We start from the raw sequence: 20,067 nt of genomic DNA on the forward strand, positions 1-20,067 counted from the left end.
GTCTCTACTACAGAAGTTCCTGGTCGTGGGGACAGTTGCATCTTTGTATCTTAAGTCCTTCCTCAGTACCTTAGTTTTTACAAACCTGCTTGCTTGTGAAATCAAGCAAGGAGTCAGCTTAATGCATCTCCGAGAGAACTAGTGACTGCTGTGGCACTAAACCATGTCCCTAAGAACCTCATCTAAACGCCTTTTAAACACCTCCAGGGATGGTGACTGAACCACTTCCCTGGGCAGCCTGTTCCAATGCCTGACAACCCTTTCTGTGAAGAATTTTTTCCTAATATCCAATCTGAAACCTCTACTGGCACAACTTGAGGCCATTTTCTCTCTTCCTATCACTTGCTACTTGGGAGAAGAGACCAACCTCCTCCATGCTACAACCTCCTTTCAGGTAGTTGCAGACAGCGATAAGGTCTCCCCTCAGCCTCCTTTTCTCCAGGCTGAACAGCCCCAGCTCCCTCAGCCGCTCCTCATCAGACTTGTGCTCCAGATGCTTCACCAGCTTTGTTGCCTTTCTCTGCACTCTCTCCTGCACCTCAATGTCTTTCTTATGATGAGGGGCCCAAAACTGAACACAGGATTTGAGGTGGGACCTCAACAGTGTGGAGTACAGGGTGACAATCACTGTCCTAGTCCTTGCCACACTATTCCTTATACAAGCCACGATGCTGTTGGCCTTTTTGGCCATCTGGGCACACTGCTGGCTCATGTTCAGCTGCTGTCAATCAACACTCCCAGGTCCTTTTCCCCCAGGCAGCTTTCCAGCCACTCTTCCCGAAGCCTGTAGCACTGCCTGGGATTGTTGTGACCCAAGTGCAGGACCCGGCACTTGACCTTGTTAAACCTCATACAATTGGCCTTAGCCCAATGATCCAGCTGATCCAGATCCCTCTGTATGGCCTTCCTACCCTCCAGCAGATCAACACTCACATCCAACTTCATGTCATCTGCGAACTTACTAAGGGTGCACTCAGTCTCTTAATCCGTATCATTGATAAAGAGATCAAACAGATCTGGCCCCAATACTGAACCCTGGGGAACACCACTTGTGACCGGCTGCCAACTGGATTTGACTCCATTCCCTACAGCTCTCTGGGCCTGACCATCCAGCCAGTTCTTTACCCAGTGAAGAGTGTGCCTGTTCAAGCCATAAGCTGCCAGTTGCTCCAGGAGACTGCTGTGGGAAACTGTGTCAAAGGCTTTACTGAAGTCTAACTTTTAGCAGTCCTGATGTCCTGTGTGCTTCATTGGGTAGAGTTGCTCCCAAAGCAGAAGGCAGAGTGATCCTGGTTAATAACCACCCTGGATCCCTGCTATAAATAGCTAAAACTTGTGTAAAACAAGTAAGTACTTCTGACTTTAAGGTGGAGTTCAAACCTCTGTGTTAGCTTTTCATACTCTGGAAATTTGGATTTCACATGACCTTAGACATTGGCAAGCGGTTGTAGATGAGATCATAAACCAGAATAAAGCATGTGGTTCAGTAGGACCTTTAAATAAGGCAACAATAATAGGTACTGTGGAGCAAAAATTGATTAGAAAATTTGATTTTGTACTTTGAGAAACACTGTCATAAAACCATGATATCAGCAGACTGGTCTAAATTCTTAGGAGTGATAATTGCTATTACTGGTTTGATGGGGAAAGAAATTAGGAGATACAGACAGAGAATAATTTTTGTTATTGTGGTTTTGTTTTGTTTTTTCCTCTGCAATAACAAAATAGAGAGATAACATTTCAGTTACACGAAGTTCCTCTTCCAGCAAGAACCAAAGTATGAAGCGCACTAAAATTTGAATTACTTAATTGGCAAAGACATGCAGTGATTTTGTTACATCACACTGCTTAAGTGTCTCTTGGATGGTTATTCTGAAGGGAGCTGATGCTGCAGCCTGTCAAAGAGAGGATGAAGAAACAGAACTCTTAAGATATGGAAACTCTTAATATGACTTATATGCAATGCGAGAAATAGGCTTCCTTCAAAAGGAGGTGGTATAAATAGCAAGACCAGCCAGGTGGTCTTGAGAGGTAAAAAGTAAATGCAAGCTGTCAATTCTCTTTTAAAAAAAGACTCCCTGTATGTTTACAGAGGATCTATTAAAATATCTTGGAATAATTTACAGGTTGGCAAACATCTTCTAGGATTTCTGTCCATCTACAAGCAATTGGTAACTTTTAAAAATATCCCTCTGAGTTAACTATCCAAGAACTGTATTTTTATCAAAAGTTTGAAAGAACCTTGACTTTTAGTGACTTGTTTTTTTGAAAGTGTGTCCGGCATGATCATGCCCCAAATTATATGGCCGCAGTTAAAATCTTACTAAATAAATGATAAGAATTTCTGCAGACTCCAGTGAAGACAAGATTTCATCCTACATGTTTTCACAATAGTTTCTGGGCAGTTGAACAGATCTTGCAGTAGTTAATGTGGGAGCTGAAATTCCTACTGGTTCTTTAATTACACCGTCAATGCAGTTTATGCGGAGATGATAAGCTTTAATTCAGTGAGTTCCATTATTTTCCTTCTTTCCGCTACATTTCTGCAATTCTGTACTAGATACGTGTGCTATCTAGGAACTGTGTGTCTTCCTGGAGCAGACTATTATCCCTGGTTATTCGTGTACATCTGTAGTCACAGACTTGCAGTTGCACATATTGTTAAATCTTCTGCAAATATGCCCTATTTTAATTAAAAGTTTGGATGTTACAAAGTCTGTTAGCAAGGACAAATATTTTTCTGTTCTCTGAATCAGCTACTCAGCAGTGTGCTTCCATTCACTCCCTCGGAAAAAAAAAAAGGGCCAAAAATGATTGCTTGCTCAAGGAGATGGGAAAGTGGTGGTGACGGCATTAAAAGGCATGTGGGATGGATTGACTTCAAAGAGTAAGATGACAGCCTGGCCAAGATTTCCACAGTAATTTAAGAAAGGGGTTCCATGGTGATTATTGAACTTAATTCTCTCTGTTGACATTGCAAAGTATAGATTTCATTGGAAGTTTACTTGAATGTAGCTTTACAAAGGAGAGGGTGGACATGATAAAAGTATTATTTTTCTGAGAAAGAATTTCTTCTCCACCTAGGAAACAGCATACACTCCTGTCCTTCCAGCCTTTTACAGGCAGCTCTGACACCATCATGGCCATGCAGAAGTATGGATTTTTTTTGGAAGAGTTTCTACTGTATGGAAAATTTACTTGGGTGGGTGGTGGTAGCCTATTAAACTTTTTTGTTTTTTGGACCCCCTTCCAGTGTACCACCTGGTTTTGAGTAGTCCACTTAGTAGTCTGTGGGGCAATTCTGTTCAATCTATGGCTTTTTTTTTTTTGTTAGAATGGCTTTGATGCCTTCTAGGGAATATGCTGCTTTTTGTAGGTGCTTGATATGAGCCTCTGTGAATAGGAGAGGATGCTGCAATATGGCTACAGGGAGGAGAACAACAGGGGTGTCCCAAGTCAGGCATGTGGCCCACCAAACCAGCATACTGTAACAGAACAATAGCCCATTGCTTCTTAGCTGAAGTAGGTTGTAGGACTGTGAGTTACCTGTGATCTGGCTGACACCTGGGCATGAACAGACTGCCTGGTAAGACGCCAGACCTAACTGATCATCAAGTACACACGTATGACGGAGAGAGCAGATGTTTGCAGTAGCAGTATCTGAGGTTTTTAATTTGTGTAGAGATAGAAGGGAAATAACTATTTGGTTTTTAAAGTGTTCCTGCCCTGCAGAACGATTTTCTCTCAATGAGTTTCTTTAAAGGTATTCCTGTTTTGTGGGTCATGAAGAAATCTAGTCTCCCATGCTTTCTGACTGCCTTGTGGGAATACTGCAGTTACACAGAATCACAGAATTATAGAATGTTATGGATTGGAAGGGACCTCTAACGATCATCTAGTCCAATCCCCCTGCCAGAGCAGGAACACCTAGATGAGGTTACACAGGAAGGTGTCCAGGCAGGTTTTGAATATCTCCAGAGAAGGAGACTCCACAACCCCCCTGGGCAGCCTGTTTCAGTGCTCTGTCACCCTCACTGTGAAGAAGTTTCTTCTCAAATTTAAGTGGAAGCTCTTTTGTTCCAGTTTGAACCCATTACTCCTTGTTCTATCATCGGCTGTCACTGAGAAGAGCCTGGCTCCATCCTGGTGACACTCACCCTTTATATATTTGTAAACATGAATGAGGTCACCCCTCAGTCTCCTCTTCTCCAGGCTAAAGAGCCCCAGCTCCCTCAGCCTTTCCTCATAAGGGAGATGCTCCACTCCCTTAATCATCTTTGTTGCCCTGTGCTGGACTCTCTCCAGCGGTTCCCTGTCCTTCTGGAACTTAGCTACACTTTGAACCTGAATGAGAAAATGAGGAGAGTATCACTCCCCTGACTCCTCCATATTCCTGCTCCGAGTGAAAACTGTCATCCTTCAGCACCCTTCGAGGCAGGCAGATTATTTGAAACTTTTTTGGCTTTCCTATGTGAGTATGTAGTGGATGCTCCCTGACTGTACACACAGATGTGAACAGAAATCAGTTCTGAGGAAAAAAACAGGGAGCAGAGGGTTAGGAAGACTGCTTGGGGAGCAGCAGAGATTGAGCTTGCCAGCTTGACAAGGTTATTTTTCCAGCAGCAGTTATTAAAAATAATGTTAGCATTGAGTTGTATGTTGGCCCTGTTTTATATTTCATTACACAATATGGAACAAGCACAAAGCTAATTCAAGTATACACAGGAGTATCTGTTACTATGAATAGATTTGCTATTTGCAGGTTTTATAACAATATTTATAAATCTATATTTCTCTTATCACATATATGTCTCTTTCTATAGTCATCTGTTTATAAGTAATATGAACTGAACACTGAAAAGAGGTAGAACTTTATGGCACGGGAATCTGTTATGAAGCAGATGATACAGTTTCCTGTGCTCTAGTTAGAGACCATCTTATAGAGTTCAGAAATACCATGGGCCTGACTTTGTACAGAGTCAATTCTGTGAAGGGTAAATCCAACCAAAGCAGGATACATTCCAATACCTCTTGAAGCTCCAGGGCAAAAAAAGTTTGCGTCTCTTGCTTTCTTGTTGTCTTGGTCTGGGTGGAAAAGGTTTTGTTTGAATGTGTTTCAAACAAATCACAAGGTGTGTGCCATCAGAGCTACCTTGTGTTTTCCTGTTCAACAGAAACAACAGCAAGGAGCCGTGGTTGTCATTGTCTGTAGGTCCTATCTGAGTGGCAGCAGTGGCTACAACAGCTTAGCAGCATGTTCTTCTTCAAGGGAAGCAACAGCAAAAACAAATTTGGATGGCTGTCTCTTGTAGAAATAGATTCTGTATATATACATCTATGAAATCATAGTGAAGTTCTTCCCATCCTTCAAAGTATTTTCTTGTTACAGGACAGAACCAATTTTAGGGGCTTCCTCTCACCACCACTTCTAGTGGTGCTTTGCAGGGCAGGTCAAAGATTGAGTACAGAACATAAGGCTGGTGTGGACTTGACCATTGCTATTGATGAGTAAATGATCTCCTTCATGAGGTGGTTTCATTCTTAAGTACAATGACTGGCCATATCCAAAGAGTTACAGTCAGTGGCTCAGTGTCCAAGTGGAACCAGTAAAAGTAGTGTCCCTCAAGGGTCCATATTGGGACCAATACTATGTAATATCTTTAGCAGCAGTATAGTGGGACTGAGTGGACCCTCAGTAAGTTTGCAGATGACATCAAGCTGAGTGGTGCAGTTGATTCAGTAGAGGGAAGGGCTTGAGAAGTGTTCCTGTAGAAGCCTCATGAAGTTCAAGATCATCACATGCAAGGTCCTGCCCCTGGGTCAGAACAATTTCGAACATCAATACAGACTGGAGGATGAATGAATTGAGAATGGAAAAGAACTTGGCAATACCGGTGAATGAAAAATTGGACATGAGCTGGCAATGTGTGATGGCAGCCCAGAAAACCAATCGTATTCTTGTTGTATAAAAGGAAGCATGGCTAGCAGGTCGAAGGGAGTGATTCTCCCCCTCTATTCCACTCGTGACAACCCACCTGGAGTACTGCATCCAGCTCTAGAGGCCCCAGTACAAGAAAGACAGGGACCTCTTTAGAGTGGGTCCAGAGGAGGCCACAGAAATAATCAGAGGGCTGGGAACACCTCTGCTATGAGGACAGGCTGAGAGAGTTGGGGTCGTTCAGCCCAGGGAAGAGAAGACTTTGGGGAGATCTTAATGCAGCCTTTCAATATATAAAAGGGACTTACAGGAAGGATGGAGAGAGACCAAGGCCTGTAGTGACTGGACAAGGGTGAGTGACTGAAAGAGGGTGAGTTTTAGATTGGACATAAGCAATTTTTTACAATGAGAGTGGTGAGGCAGGGGAACAGGCTGCCCAGAGAAGCTGTGGATGCCCCATCCCTGGAAATGTTCCAGGCCAGGCTGGATACAGCTTTGAGCAACCTGGTCTAGTGGAAGGTGTTCTTGCCCATAGCAGGCGGTTGGAACTAGATGATCTTTAAAGGTCCCTTCCAACCCAAACCACCCTATGATTCTCTGACTGCAATAATCATTATGAGAACTCATACACTCCAGTTTATAAGGCTTTTTTTTTTTTTTTTTTACAAAAAAAGGGTCATCACAGGTGGAAGATTATTTTTACTGCCATAGCTGTTTGGGCAGCCAATAATGTAGCACCTTGAAAGGTCTCAAAATGGAAGAATGGAGTGAATAATTTAAAGCTGGATGTTCTTGTTATTGGAAGATGATTAGGAGGAACTTCCTTCCTCCTACAAACTTTCTTTTGTCTACCTACATTGTTAAAATACTTTTTTTTTTCTCTGTTGTCACCTGAACATCAAGATGACTGGAGAAAGATGGACTGTGGAGTGACAAGCTTTTTGCATGGGTTTCAAGGTGATAAGGAACAATTTTTTCCACAGGTTCATGTAGTTACTGGGAAAGAACACCAAGGCTTTTTTGTCTCTAAGGTGTGGGTTTTGTCAGGAGAGAAACAGCTTTTGTAATAATCCTTCATTTTCAGTCTAAAGAAGTCTGAAATATTGCTCCTCAATACTTCATATTTGGTTATTTGCCAGCTGAATCTATGTCATATCAGAGGGGAGTGGTAGTAAAGAAAGTGGTGCTGGTGGTTGAGAGGCATGTACTTCAATGAGAGTAGACTGGAGTAGCGTAAATAAAATGGTAAGCTATCTTCATGCTGCTTTGTGGCTTGGATTCTGAGTATGAGTAGAGAAATTCAGTCTTAACAGCAAAGAAAACCAGTTTTCCAAGGAGTTGTCTGGCAGACAGGCAGAGAGGGAGCAGTGAGGGCCTGGCAGAGGCATAAGTGGTAGTTAGACCTCTAACTCCTGCAGAGAGGCAGCAGGAGAGAGGGCACTCTTCTGCCATTTCTGCCTTTGAAAGTGCTGCTCTTGGTGAAGGTTTGCAAGTTCTCTTCTAGTCACTCCACAAAGAAGCTGCTTAAAAGAGCATTACTTGCCAGTGTGTGAAAGGAAAATGTCAGTGCAGGCAAATTTAGATGTCTTGCATCATATTCTCAATGGGCCTCCACTGGTTTATAGCAAATGAGGTTCTGACCTTGTTTAAAAACAGCTGTTATTTTCTGTCTACAATATTGATTTCTGTGATAGTTGATAGTTGTCAGTGCATCCCTGTAAGTATGAAAAATATGATCTTCATTAATTATTAGGCACAATTCATAAGTCCAAAGGATACCTTCTGATGTCCACCCTCTCTCCGTTCTCATTTTCAAATGGTGAGGTAACCACATAGATGTTTGTGATAAACACATGCCTGATTTCAATACAACAAACCTGTTTTGGAATACCAGCGAGTCAGTAACACAGCATAAGTGGTGTGTTGAATTATGTTGTCTGCGTTCCAGAAGAGATGTTGTCACCTCCTCCCCACCCATCCTCTGCATGCAGAGTATCTTTTCAAAGCAATCTGAAGGTGTTTGCCTGTGCATTTAAATGGAAGGCCTGGTTCAGTAGTTTTATTGTTCTAAGTAGTAACACTAAAGGAAGCATTTTCAGTTGGGAACATTTGGGGGAATATTACCAGCTTTGTTAAATATACTCATCCATACAACAGAAATGACAACCATTTCCAGTGACTCAGAGCATCATTAATCCAGAATGTTTAGAATTATTAGCAGGGATAGCAAAGCTCAGAGAGGTGACTCTCTCATCTCCCTATTTAAATCAGAAGGCCAGTGGAGCTGAGGAAATGAGGTGGGGATGGGTCTTTGACAGAAGGAGAATGTCTGTTGCCTTGAGTCACAGCAACATATATAATTTAGAAGCTGGAGGTATCAGAATTTGCCAGCAACATGAATGAAGGCCAGAATACAGCTTGCAGACTGTGAAATAAAGAAAACAAAATATTCCAAAAGATATGGTTTAATAAATTGAGTTACCAATTTGGTGATGCTAGAATTCATTGACAACTGTAAATAATGTATCCAGGAACTCTGGTGAATGGGTAAAGAAGACAGAGGACATTACTGTCATATTCCTCCCATGAGCATGAACAGTGGTGATGGAGTTTTTTGGCAACTACAAGCTCTAGTGGGAGGGAGCTGTAGATTTAGTGGAAAAAATTCCACCTTAAGTTAAATCTGCAGTACTCTTTAATAAAACGTTACCAGCTTTTGGAAGGAAAGGATGTTTTTTTGGCTCTAAACACTGAAAATTATTTGTATTTTTTTTTTCCTGGATGTTCACACTGATTCAGCACTGACTATATATAGATCTTTTTTTCTTTCAACAATTCCACTCCTTTGATATTAAAGAGGAGCAGCTTTTACACTAAGCCAGAAATCTGGAGAGTATTTTAAGATCCACCTACATCTTGTGAGATAGTCTTTACTATGCAAAATTAGTTTCCCTAAACATGCCAGATATGAGAAAGAGTAGAGTGTATGGATTGGCCAAAGGCATCTGAAGTAAGAGCCCTTTCTTTCTGCCTGCTACATCTCAGCTCAGCCTGAAGTGTGACGGGCACTTTTAGTGACGTGTTCGTGCAGGAAAGGAGAGGACAGCTGTGAAGATAGACCACAAGCATTCTCTCTCTTAAGAGCTCTGCTGGCTGCATGATGTGATTACATAAAAAGCCGCAGGGAAGCTGTGAGATGTTAAGGTTTTCAAGTTAGGGCTGAAGCCTTGCTTCTGGATTCTGGATCATGATGTATTCCTCCTTACACCTGTATAGATCCGATGAAGGCAAGCTTCGGCAACAACACATAATACCAGTGAGTTCCTTTGTTCTTTGCTTTAAACATGGTCATAAATGAACCCTTTAAAGTCTTTGTTTGAAAAATCCAAATGTCTGTGATGTTTAAGTTTGAACCCAGGATTCAGGTCTTTGTATTGGAGTCTCATGGATCACAGATTCACATCTTTAGCCCGAATGAGTTTTATATAATTGGAAAGTACTGATGAACCTTGCAAAACACAGATAATTTTGGTAGCAGAATTGGTAGTTTCAGTGGTTACTCTTATTCCAGATTTTCATTCTACTGCAGAGTGTGCCTTGGGCTGGAGTCCCCTCAGGATCAGCTAAGCCCAGAAAATGCCTTGAAAACACAGATTTTTCTTATAAGCTCTCAAATGTGAGCTGCGGACACTCTAACCCTTCTTGTTCCATTTCAGGACAAAATCAAACACATATGGAAGGGCGTTCAAACTTCATTCCCATTCGGTTTGCCACTCCATATTGACTTCACTCTAAGGTAGAGGCACTCGTGTGCTTACTTGCAATGAGAACTCAGTTAAATGAAGCTGTTCCCTATTTTGTGGCTTCCCACTGCTCTTTTCCCAAAGAGCTGGTACCCAGGAGCATATAGAAGAGCCAAAGGTGGGCCAGAAGGTCTGGTTCTTCCCAGCTTCAGGCTCTGAGGAAGCTTCAGAGGAGCAGGGTAAGGAACAGGAATTTTAGCTGTTTGGATGAACGTTTGTCTTGGCAAGATGTGTCGAGAATCATTTGAGCTTTAAGCTCATCTCATTTACACACAGTATACTTCCTGGATTTGGACAAGAAAGAAAAATATCATTTTAATAGTAATTAAACAATAAGAAACAGTGCACTTTCATCGTATGTTTAGATCCAGAGAGGTGTTAAAAACTGGGAACTAACACACTTTTTCATTTCCAATTTGTAGCTGTTTGCTCAGCAATGCAAAGAATCCTCATAAATAAATCACCCAAATCACTTGGGGCTCTTTTTATATTAAAAAAAAAATACATATCACTTTTCTTTTTATTGCTCAACCAACCTTGCAGTGGCAGGTTATCTCTGCTGGCACATGGCAGAAAGTTTCTGCAGAGTAATATTGCTTCCAGTGTTATCCAGGTTACTCAGCCAAACTTATCATTAACAAGTTTGGCAACACCCTTAGGCAAAGAGATTATTTGATAATGAACAGCCGTCATCCTATCTGAATAGACAGCTATTGGACATAGACTGCCAAGAGATCATCTGCTGAGCTCTTTGAAAATATGAATGCCTAGCTGCAAATGTTTTAAACTCTTTCTTTTTGAATTTGAACTGCTCAGCCTACGATAATCAGTCAAGAATATCTTCAATGAGTGGGTGCTGGCAGTTTTTCCTAGAGGGAGAGATTTCTGCTCTGGTACACACATTTTACATCACTGCACTTCCCTCTGTGTGCTCAGCTCTCTTTACACTCATTTCCACAGTGTTTCTTTCATTCAAATGATCTGTCATTGATGATGTAGGCCTTCAATTCTTTTTTTCAGATCTTGTGGCACAGTAAAGGTTCAACCTTTTGAGTGTGTTGTGTGTTCTGCCCTTATGTACGCAAATATGTGTAAGGTTATGTACAGAAGATACTTTCTAGTACAATTTATGTTCTAAACCTACATAGGTGGTGCAGAATTACATTTTTATGACCATTTTAGGTTGTGAAAGTAACATTGGTGCAAAGGTCCATCAGAAGGCAGCAGATTTCATGCGTAGGGGCACATGATTGTCCTTGAAATAAGAATTGACTTTTCTGATTATACATATGATTCATCATTTTTTTTACCAGCATATGAAGGAGGTCACACAAAAAATCTATTGAACAATTTTGATTTAGAAGAGATATAGTAGCTTTGTAAAGATGCTACGCTATGTGGGGAAGACAAAATGATAGCTACTCTGAATTTAAAATATATCTGAAAGAAATAGTATGTGCAAACTAACAAAAATGAAGCCTCTTAAATGGGCAAATGGGAGGCCCTTGGGCAATGAGAATTTAATTTTCCTACTGCTTTCTTACTAATCCTGTATGATTCTAAGTGTATCTCCTTAGGAGATAAAACCTTCCAATTTCTCTTGGATTCCCTGAGAGAAAATGATAGTTAATACCATCTGAAAAAGCCATTAAGTGTTTGTTAGGCCTAAATATCATGAAAGCCTTTTAGCTAGTCACATGGCAACAGTAAGATGGCCAATATTCAGATGTGTTCGTATAGATTGTCTTCCTATTCTCTGTGCCTTTCTGCATTTTGCTGAAAATCCACCCCTTTCAGTCTGAGAAGTGTGAGAAAGATAAAAATTTTAAGTGTGTACCCAGGCACCTGTACCACATTACAGATAATGGAGGGAGAAGTCATGTCACAACAAAAACTCTAAATAAGCAAACTAAATGAACAAAGGCTTAGACTTTTAGGGTTGAGTGTCCTATATTCAGGCAACCAATCCACATCTGATATAGCCAATCCAGACTAAGGTAACCTGATTTTTCAAAGGTCATCAAGACCTGGCCTTTACTGGTTCCTTTACTAAATCTTTGCAGGGAATCCTATTTGTTTTATGGCGGCTGTTAGGCACTGAAATGCGACCATTTAGCCAAAACGAATCATTAAATGAATCATTAAAATGGATATTTTCCCAAATACTGACAGTGGCTGACTCTAGCTATGGCTAGCGCCATGTGACAGTGTTCTCCTATCCCACAGCTCCCTGCCCAGGCTGGGGACAGTCCCCAGCCCTCTGCAGACCAGTTCTGACTTGCAGATCTGAGGTCTGTCCCAACAATGAGGAGGGTGAGGAGGGACGGTGCCTGGGCAGGGTGAGGACATGTCCCCTGGCTGAGGAGCGAGGAAGGGCTTTCCGCTCCCTTTTAAGACTCAACCTGTAAATAGCTTCTCCAGGGTGTTTGGCAAATATTTTTGAGTTAATCTCTGGAAATTTTAAAACATCCACTGCTGACTCAGATTTGGGGTTTGATGACTAGATTTGTAAAGGTATTTAGCTGTGTAGTTTTATTAAAAACAAGGAGAACTGGGCCTCTAAATTCTTGCTAGGTAACAGTTGTGAAATAAGGCCTTTATTATGGTGTTGGTATTCTAATAACATTTCGTTGCACTTTTGCTTCTGTGTTTTTTTTTCCCTGTTTTGCTTTCTGAAGAGAGTTTTTTTAAAGTAACATAGTAATCAATTACTGTAATAGCCACTAGAGGTCTACTGATATCAAAATTCTGCCAACATCAATTATTTCTGCAAGTATTAAAAATGCTTCATCCAAAAGCAAGTGCTTCTTATTAAACATTAATTGTTTGCTTTGTGAGATGTATAATTTTAGTTATCTGAATTTTTAACCTCTTAGTGTTGTTTTTAATTAAGTAGTATTTAACTGAAGTAGAGAAGAGTTACAATGTAAAATTCACAACTGAAAAGAAAAGTGACTAAAATATTGCCAACTATCTTCCCCAAGTAAGTATATTATAATGTAATTCACTGGATAGAAAGTATTTCTTAGTGGTTCACGTTTCAGCAAACAATGTTTTAATGAAATTGTTCTACAATTAATGACTTCTAATGGTATTATTGAGTTCCATCTGCCTTTGAGGATTATTTTTATTTCTCAAAAAAGAAAACAATTTTCAAACCCTCTTTTAAGTGACCTTAGCATGATGCTTTTTAAATTTCTAACAAGAAGTGGGAAATAGATTACTGTATTTCCTGTAGGCCTAGTTATTCATCACAAGAACGGGAATATATTCATTGGGACAAAAAGGGAGACATGGTACATGAATGACTTTTTTTCCAGAAACTTCTCTGCAATCAGGTGACAAATACTGCTTCTTGGTTGGAACAAACACAAAAACTAACCAACCAAAATGTGCAACTCACAGTTGCCTTGTGATTCATGAGCTTCTTGCCTAGAGTTTGTAGGGAATCAGGCTGGGGCATGAGAAAATCCATTTGAGACCTGACTGATGGTTAAACATGGCTTTATCTGTTCCTGCTCAGCAAAGTGTTTTTACATCCTCTTTGTTGTGGCCTTGCAGGTCACGAAACAGTAGCCTGTCAGTCTCAGAAGAAGTGTCAGACTCCTCAGATTTCAGCTGACAGTGCTTCTTATTTGGTGTCTGACAAGCGGGGATACTTTTTTAAAATAATTTTTTGAAAGAAGGTGGTGTCACAAGTAGTTTAACAAGGTCAAGTGCCAGATTTTGCACCTGGGACATGGCAGCCCTGGCTGTACATACAGTCTGAGGAACGAGATGCTGGAGAACAGCTCTGTGGAGAGGGATCTGGGGATTCTGGTCGACAGCAAGTTGAACATGAGCCAGCATTGTGCCCTGCCAGCCAAGAGGCCACCCGTGTCCTGGGTGCATCCAGCACAGCATTGCCAGCCGGGCCAGGGAGGTGATTGTCCTGCTCTGCTCTGCACTGGTGCGGCCTCACCTGGAGCACTGGGTGCAGGTCTGGGTGCCACAGAATAAAAAGGATGTTAAGCTACTGGAGTGTGTCCAGAAGAGGCTACAAAGTTGGTGAAGGGTTTGGAGAGGAAGCTGTATGGGGGGCAGCTAAAGTCACTTGTTTTGTTTAGTCTGGAGAAGACTGAGGGGGGACCTCATCGCAGCTACAGCTTCCTCAGGAAGGGATGAGGAAGCACAGGTGCTGATCTCTTTTCTCTGACAATCAATGACAGAACCCGAGGGAATGTCAGGAAGATGTGCCAGAGGAGGTTCAGGTTGGACATTAGGAAAAGGTTTTTCACCCAGAGGGAGGTGGAGCACTGGAACAGGCTCCCCAGGGAGGTGTCACGGCCCCAAGCCTGACAGTGTTCAAGAAGAGACTGGAGAACACCCTCAGACACATGGTGTGAACTGCGGGGTTGTCATATGCAGGGACAGGAGTTGGACTCGATGATCCTTGTGGGTCCCTTCCAACTCAGGACATTCTATGATTCTAGTATCACTCAGCTGTTGTGCTGAGGATGCAAGTTCATCACACTTGCAAAACTTCCTTGTTGTGTACTTAGCTGAATTGGGTGCTTTGCGGAACTGGGATGAATCTCAGTGGAAATATTGTGTATTTTGTCTTGTAATGAAATACTGTCTGTTTACTGACTGTATTGTGACTGCTGTACTCCCCCTGTCCTTAGCCTAGCCCTAGCTGTTAACTTGTGCCTCGTTTCCTTCCCTCACTGAAGGATGAGGTCAGTGATAGTTTGATTACTTCAATTAATTGTGTGTGTGAAGTTAGAAGCTGATGTCTGGCTGCTTAAGAAAAGGAAAATCTATAAAGTCTGTCTTTTTTTCAGACTGTTTATTATAATAGAAAAAATTCTGGTGGCCATATCTGCCAACCTTAATATTTATGAAGATCTCCAGACAAGCCCCTTTCTGGTCAGAGTGCTTTGTATGAGTGTACCTCTTTAATAAGAGGGAAAATCATTAGTGTGATAGCAAAACAACTCCGGGTAAATCATTAGACAAAGGGATTTAGTAAACCCGTGTCTAAATGGCCACTGTGTACACAAGTTGTGCCCAAGATAGTTCTCACTTATTGCCTCTTATGGAAACATTTTGTTTTTCTCCTTCTTCACTTTGAAGAGGAAATGCCACATGAAGAGGGCAGTACTTTCCTTAAGAAAGACCTGTGAAATTAGTTCTTTTAATAATATCTTTGCTTTCTTCATTGAACAATTTGAGAATTGCTCAGGTCCTTTGTGTGAAAGGCAAAAGAGCAGATTCAGTCTTGAAAGTGCTAGGAGGTGTAATCACATCTTCCTGCGCTTGTCTGGATCCAGCAACCCAACAGGGATTCCCCTCTGCAGACCATGAAGCTGCTCTGCCCTTCCTGGGGTTACAAGGAAAGGGTAATTTTAAGTTGCTGTCAGGGCTCCAAAGGAGCCTTGCCAGTGAAGCTGGATAGAGCAAAACAGATACAGCCAGAGTAGCTGACAAAAGCAAGGGCAAGGGCTGCGTTCTCCAGGCATTTGTCTGTCTATTCATTAGTGTCCATTCACCACCTTATATCTCAGCTCCTGAATGAAGAATTATTTTATCTGTTTTCATCTAGCGTTGAGAGATTTGGTTGAAAAAAGCTATAGATTATTATTATTATTGTTGTTAATTGTTATCATCATCATCATCATCTCTTAATAGTGCCTACAAATTGTCCTGGTGCTAGGTCCCCTGTAGAGACCTCGTGATGACTGTAGCTTCTGTACAACCCTGAGTAGTTCTTAAAGTGCTGGGCAACAGGCAAAATATTGGGACTGTCTGGCTTTCCTCCTGAACCTCCCATACCTGAGAGAAGCGAATGCTGAAAATGATTAGTGTGAGGGACAGAAAGATACAAGACATACCATGAGCATGGGCTATCATGTTTTTCATATTTAAGTAAAAACAGATGTAAACTATGTGAGGCTAATGGGGCATTACTTACAGAATCTCAATGTAGCAAAACTAATGGAAGCGTTTTTGGTTTTAGCTCTAAAATACAGTGTTTAAATTATATGGCAGAAGGGGTGGAGACAGCATGACATTTTTTCCAGATGTTTGATTCCTAGTTATCCTTGCCCCAGAAGTGGCAATTCACCTCTTCAAAGCTTTGTTCCCTGTATCTATTTATATGTCAGCATTATGTGAACACCTTCACAGCTTCTTTTTTTGTTTTGGCAATTAGTACGTTTGAGGGGAAAAGGAATATCTAGACTAGGAAAAGGCACCTTATTTCCTTTTTCCCTTCAGTAGAATATGGCAAATTTCTGTTCCCCGCCTTCCTTTCCCTGTGAGGAGAGGATGAGAGTCAAATGATAGTTTATTAGCACTTGCTTTGCTCACCACTGTCTTGGGCTGGGACCTCTGCCAGAAACACAATTCAGGCATTAGGAGTAAATGAGAGGGATATTGTTCACTACAAGATTCCCAGCCCTTTCTCAGGCTCACAGATATAGCCATCACATTTGACTGAATTCACAATGAAGGCATCCTCAGGACCATAAAAGCATTTTTTGTTTCATTTTTTGTTTAAGTTCTCCAGAAAATGTGGTTGATTTTTAGGAGAACTGTAAGCAGAAATGCTTATTCAAGCAAGACCCAGTGAAACACCTAAATTAAATGCAAAAATCCATTTTGCTAAACAAAATGCAAATTTCAGGATATATCTATACCTATGTATATATGTATGATTTCTCTAATAATGTTGAGAATTTTGAGCTTCTAATTTGGGGCACTTGATATAATGAATGCGAACCTTATGGATAAATAACTCAAGTTTCTGGAGTTCTTGTCACTTTATGTGTGAGATCAGAAACCTTAGCAACTTAAAGCATTTAGATGCTGTATTCATATTAAATGCATTAATTAAGTACCAGAGACTCAGTGAACTGGATATGGATAATACGCTGGAGAAAGCCATCTACAGTGCTGGTTTTATTAACTGAGTCAACATACTGTGTATTTTACTTAAGGCTAGGGTGTCTATAAATAGAATGGCCTCAGGCCTGTGGCTTAGAGATGGGACTGGGGTTTGTGTGCTGCAAGTTGGATGAAAAAAAGCCTTGGAAAGAGTTTCCTTCTGGTATTGAGTAATATACATTTAAATATGTGCAGGGAAAATGTGGCTTTTATATGTACCATAGATTCAGTGGCTGGAATACCAATATCCCTGTATCTGAAGGCTTTGCTTCCCATGACAGCCTAACGAGACACTGACAATGGCTGTCTGCTTGTCCTGAGTCAATGTCCTGCATGATGTTGTTTGTGTTGTGCTGAAGGATGCTGAAGTGAGGTTGTCTGACTGCTGTCCCCTTGGGAAGCTCCGGAAGAGATGGACTGGATCTCCCGTGAAGCTATCCTCAGAAACAGCTTTCTACCGAAATAAATACAGTCTCCTGGGGATCTTCTCGAATAGTAACCACTGCATGACTGCCAGTATCTTTTCATACTGTGAAAATCTAAAGCCTGAAGTATAACATCTGTAATATGGAAGCACAGTTAAGATGCATCCCATTTTTGATGCCTTATCATTTACTGACTGAACAATGTTGGCTTCCTACCTGTTTCTATGTGTAACTTCAGTTGTATACACTCCATACTGTTTGAGACCGAGTTTTCCTAGGGACCTTTGTTGTTCCATACAAAAGCTGAGGTCATCTGTGATGTGTTCTCTGATACTTCTTATAGATGTGTGCTAAAAAGGGGAGGGAAGAGTTTAATGCATACTGCTGTATTCCTGAGTGGGATTTCTTAGCTGGAAATAAATATGTGTATCCTAAAAGCCTGTAGTGAGAGTCCAGCCCATCAGACCCACTGATCTGAGCTTTACAAACAGGTTGTATGTTCCTCTGCAGAAGAGTCTTCACAGAAACCCCTTGTGTTTGATGGCTTTATATGGAGGAGTAGCAGATTTGAACTTGCCAGTCTGTAGTTCCTAATCTTTTTATACATAAATGGATCACATATTTGTACATTTATAGAGGAATGTTAGCTGAAAATCTTCACTGCTTCTTCAAACTCTGTTTAAACACTATAAAATATTTTACATACAAAATACAAATTCATTATCACATGTTCTGTGTGCTTCCTTTAACTTTATTGCGTTATTGCACCTTGAAAACTGACGTTATAAAACAGATACTAGCACAAGATGCTGTAGGCTTAGAGAAGATACCATGAAGAAAGACAGAAATAGAAAGTAACACGGAATGAAAAGACATTAAATAAACTCTTGGACTCTTTGGTTTGGAAAAAAGAAGATGTCTGAGTAAAGGATATGACAGGGGTCTGTACAGTTGTTAGCAGTGTATAGTGGTAAACATGGTATTATTCTACACTGTTTCTCATGCTGTAGAAAGTTGTGACACTTAGTAAAATGACCAAACAGTGTGATAATAAGAATCAAAAGACATTTTTTGCACACAGGATAACATTAAGTTTTGTTATTATTGTCACAGAATGTTGCAGACGATGAAAAAAATGAACAATTCAAAAGAGGGGTGAACATAGTCCTGAAGCATAGGTCAACTGACGGCTATTTGAAACAGTTTTTTAAAATCTTTACTCAGAGAAGATCATTAAGTATTGATTGCTGGAAGCTGCAAGGTTGTACTAGAAGGATCATCATATTTTACTGTTCTGATGCTCTTTTGCTCAGCGTCTGCTTAGAATTGGGTTACTTGGCAAGATGAACCTTTGCTTGACCCGCTGTGATTATTTGTGCTTGTTTTTAGAGTTCCAGGTGTCACTTCTATATGTCAAATACTTGATGGTATGCACTTCATAGTGTCAAGCAAGCCAGTGCTGCAGATAGAGGCAGTGAGGGGTTTCCCTTCACTTAACAAAGCATCATGGAGACAATCTGTAGCAAAACAGGAAGAAAAGGTGGTGTTCAGTTGGATGCTATATTGCGAACCTGCTGTTTGATTTTCAGTCTGCTTTCTGCTAATTGTCCTAATGAGCCAACATAAAGGCTGACTGTAACCTGAATTTCTGTCATACATCCTCCAATTGCCTGTACCACTGGTTACACAAAGAGACAAATAGGCCAGATGAAAATGAAGTCTCTCTGAAAAAACTAATCTTTTTGGGGCTGTAGAAGAAAATGTCTTGGCAGCAGAAGTATCACTGTGGAAGTGATCAGAGTGCAAGCCCTGCTCTGGTCATGAAAGGAGGGGATGCAGAACTGGGATTGAGTGGGTTTACATTTCTTTCCTACTTACCCCTGCCCTGGGCAAGCTGCTTGATTTCTCTTTGTCTGGTTTCCTGTCTGGAGAATGGTGGTGATAATATTGCTTTAAATCCATTTATTTTTTGTCTTGCTTGATTAAGCATTAGGCTAGGGAGTTTATTACTATGTGTGGGTACAATGCCTGGCATAATGGTGACCTGACACAAGTCAGGGCATGTAAGTGCTAAGGCACTTGCATGTGTGCATATATTAAGCACAAATACTTAAAAAAGAAACTAACCAACCAAACAATTCAAAGAAAATCTACTTGAGGGCAAAAAATAGGCAAGTTCTTGGCTCTTCACTTCTGCCTTTTTTTCTCTCTACTTTCCCTCTTGTCTCTGCCGACACTGTCTCTCTTTCTTTTCACAGAATGTCACAGAATCACAGAATGTCAGGGATTGGAAGGGACCTCAAAAGATCATCCAGTCCAATCCCCCTGCCGGAGCAGGAATACCTAGATGAGGTTACACAGGAAGGCGTCCAGGCAGGTTTTGAATGTCTCCAGAGAAGGAGACTCCACAACCTCCCTGGGCAGCCTGTTCCAGTGATCTGTCACCCTCACTGTGAAGAAGTTTCTTCTCATATTTAAGTGGAACCTCCTGTGTTCCAGTTTGAACCCATTAGCCCTTGTCCTGTTGTTAGTGGTCACTGAGAAGAGCCTGGCTCCATCCTCATGACACTCACCCTTTACATATTTGTAAACATGAATGAGGTCACCCCTCAGTCTCCTCCAAGCTAAAGAGCCCCAGCTCCCTCAGCCTTTCCTCACAGGAGAGATGTTCCACTCCCATCATCATCTTCGTTGCCCTGCGCTGGACTCTCTCCAGCAGTTCGCTGTCCTTCTTGAACTGAGGGGCCCAGAACTGGACACAATATTCCAGATGCAGTCTTCCTTCACTTTTCTCAGATGGCAAGAAGAATATCTCTAAAACAAAACCTGACTCTGATTGTGTTCCTGAAAATAAAAAAGTAAACTGTAAGGGACTCACTACCTAAGTTGCATGTGTCTGCCTCCTCCAAACACGCACTTGGACGCGATGCTTGGGCGTGCTTCTTAGTGGCTGCTCTGTGCTGCTGCTGGACCC

At 41.3% G+C, this 20,067-nt stretch overlaps 1 protein-coding gene across 5 annotated transcripts in view; it reads left to right on the plus strand.

The window, feature by feature from the left end:
* The window catches only part of NOL4 (nucleolar protein 4), a gene marked incomplete at both ends in the record, with an annotated part of 193,189 nt that overhangs the window by 60,879 nt on the left and 112,243 nt on the right, over positions 1-20,067 (plus strand). The gene's annotated exons all lie outside the window — the stretch shown is intronic.

Source organism: Nesoenas mayeri (genome assembly GCF_963082525.1).
Source record: "Nesoenas mayeri genome assembly, chromosome: 2".
Lineage (NCBI taxonomy): Eukaryota > Metazoa > Chordata > Aves > Columbiformes > Columbidae > Nesoenas > Nesoenas mayeri.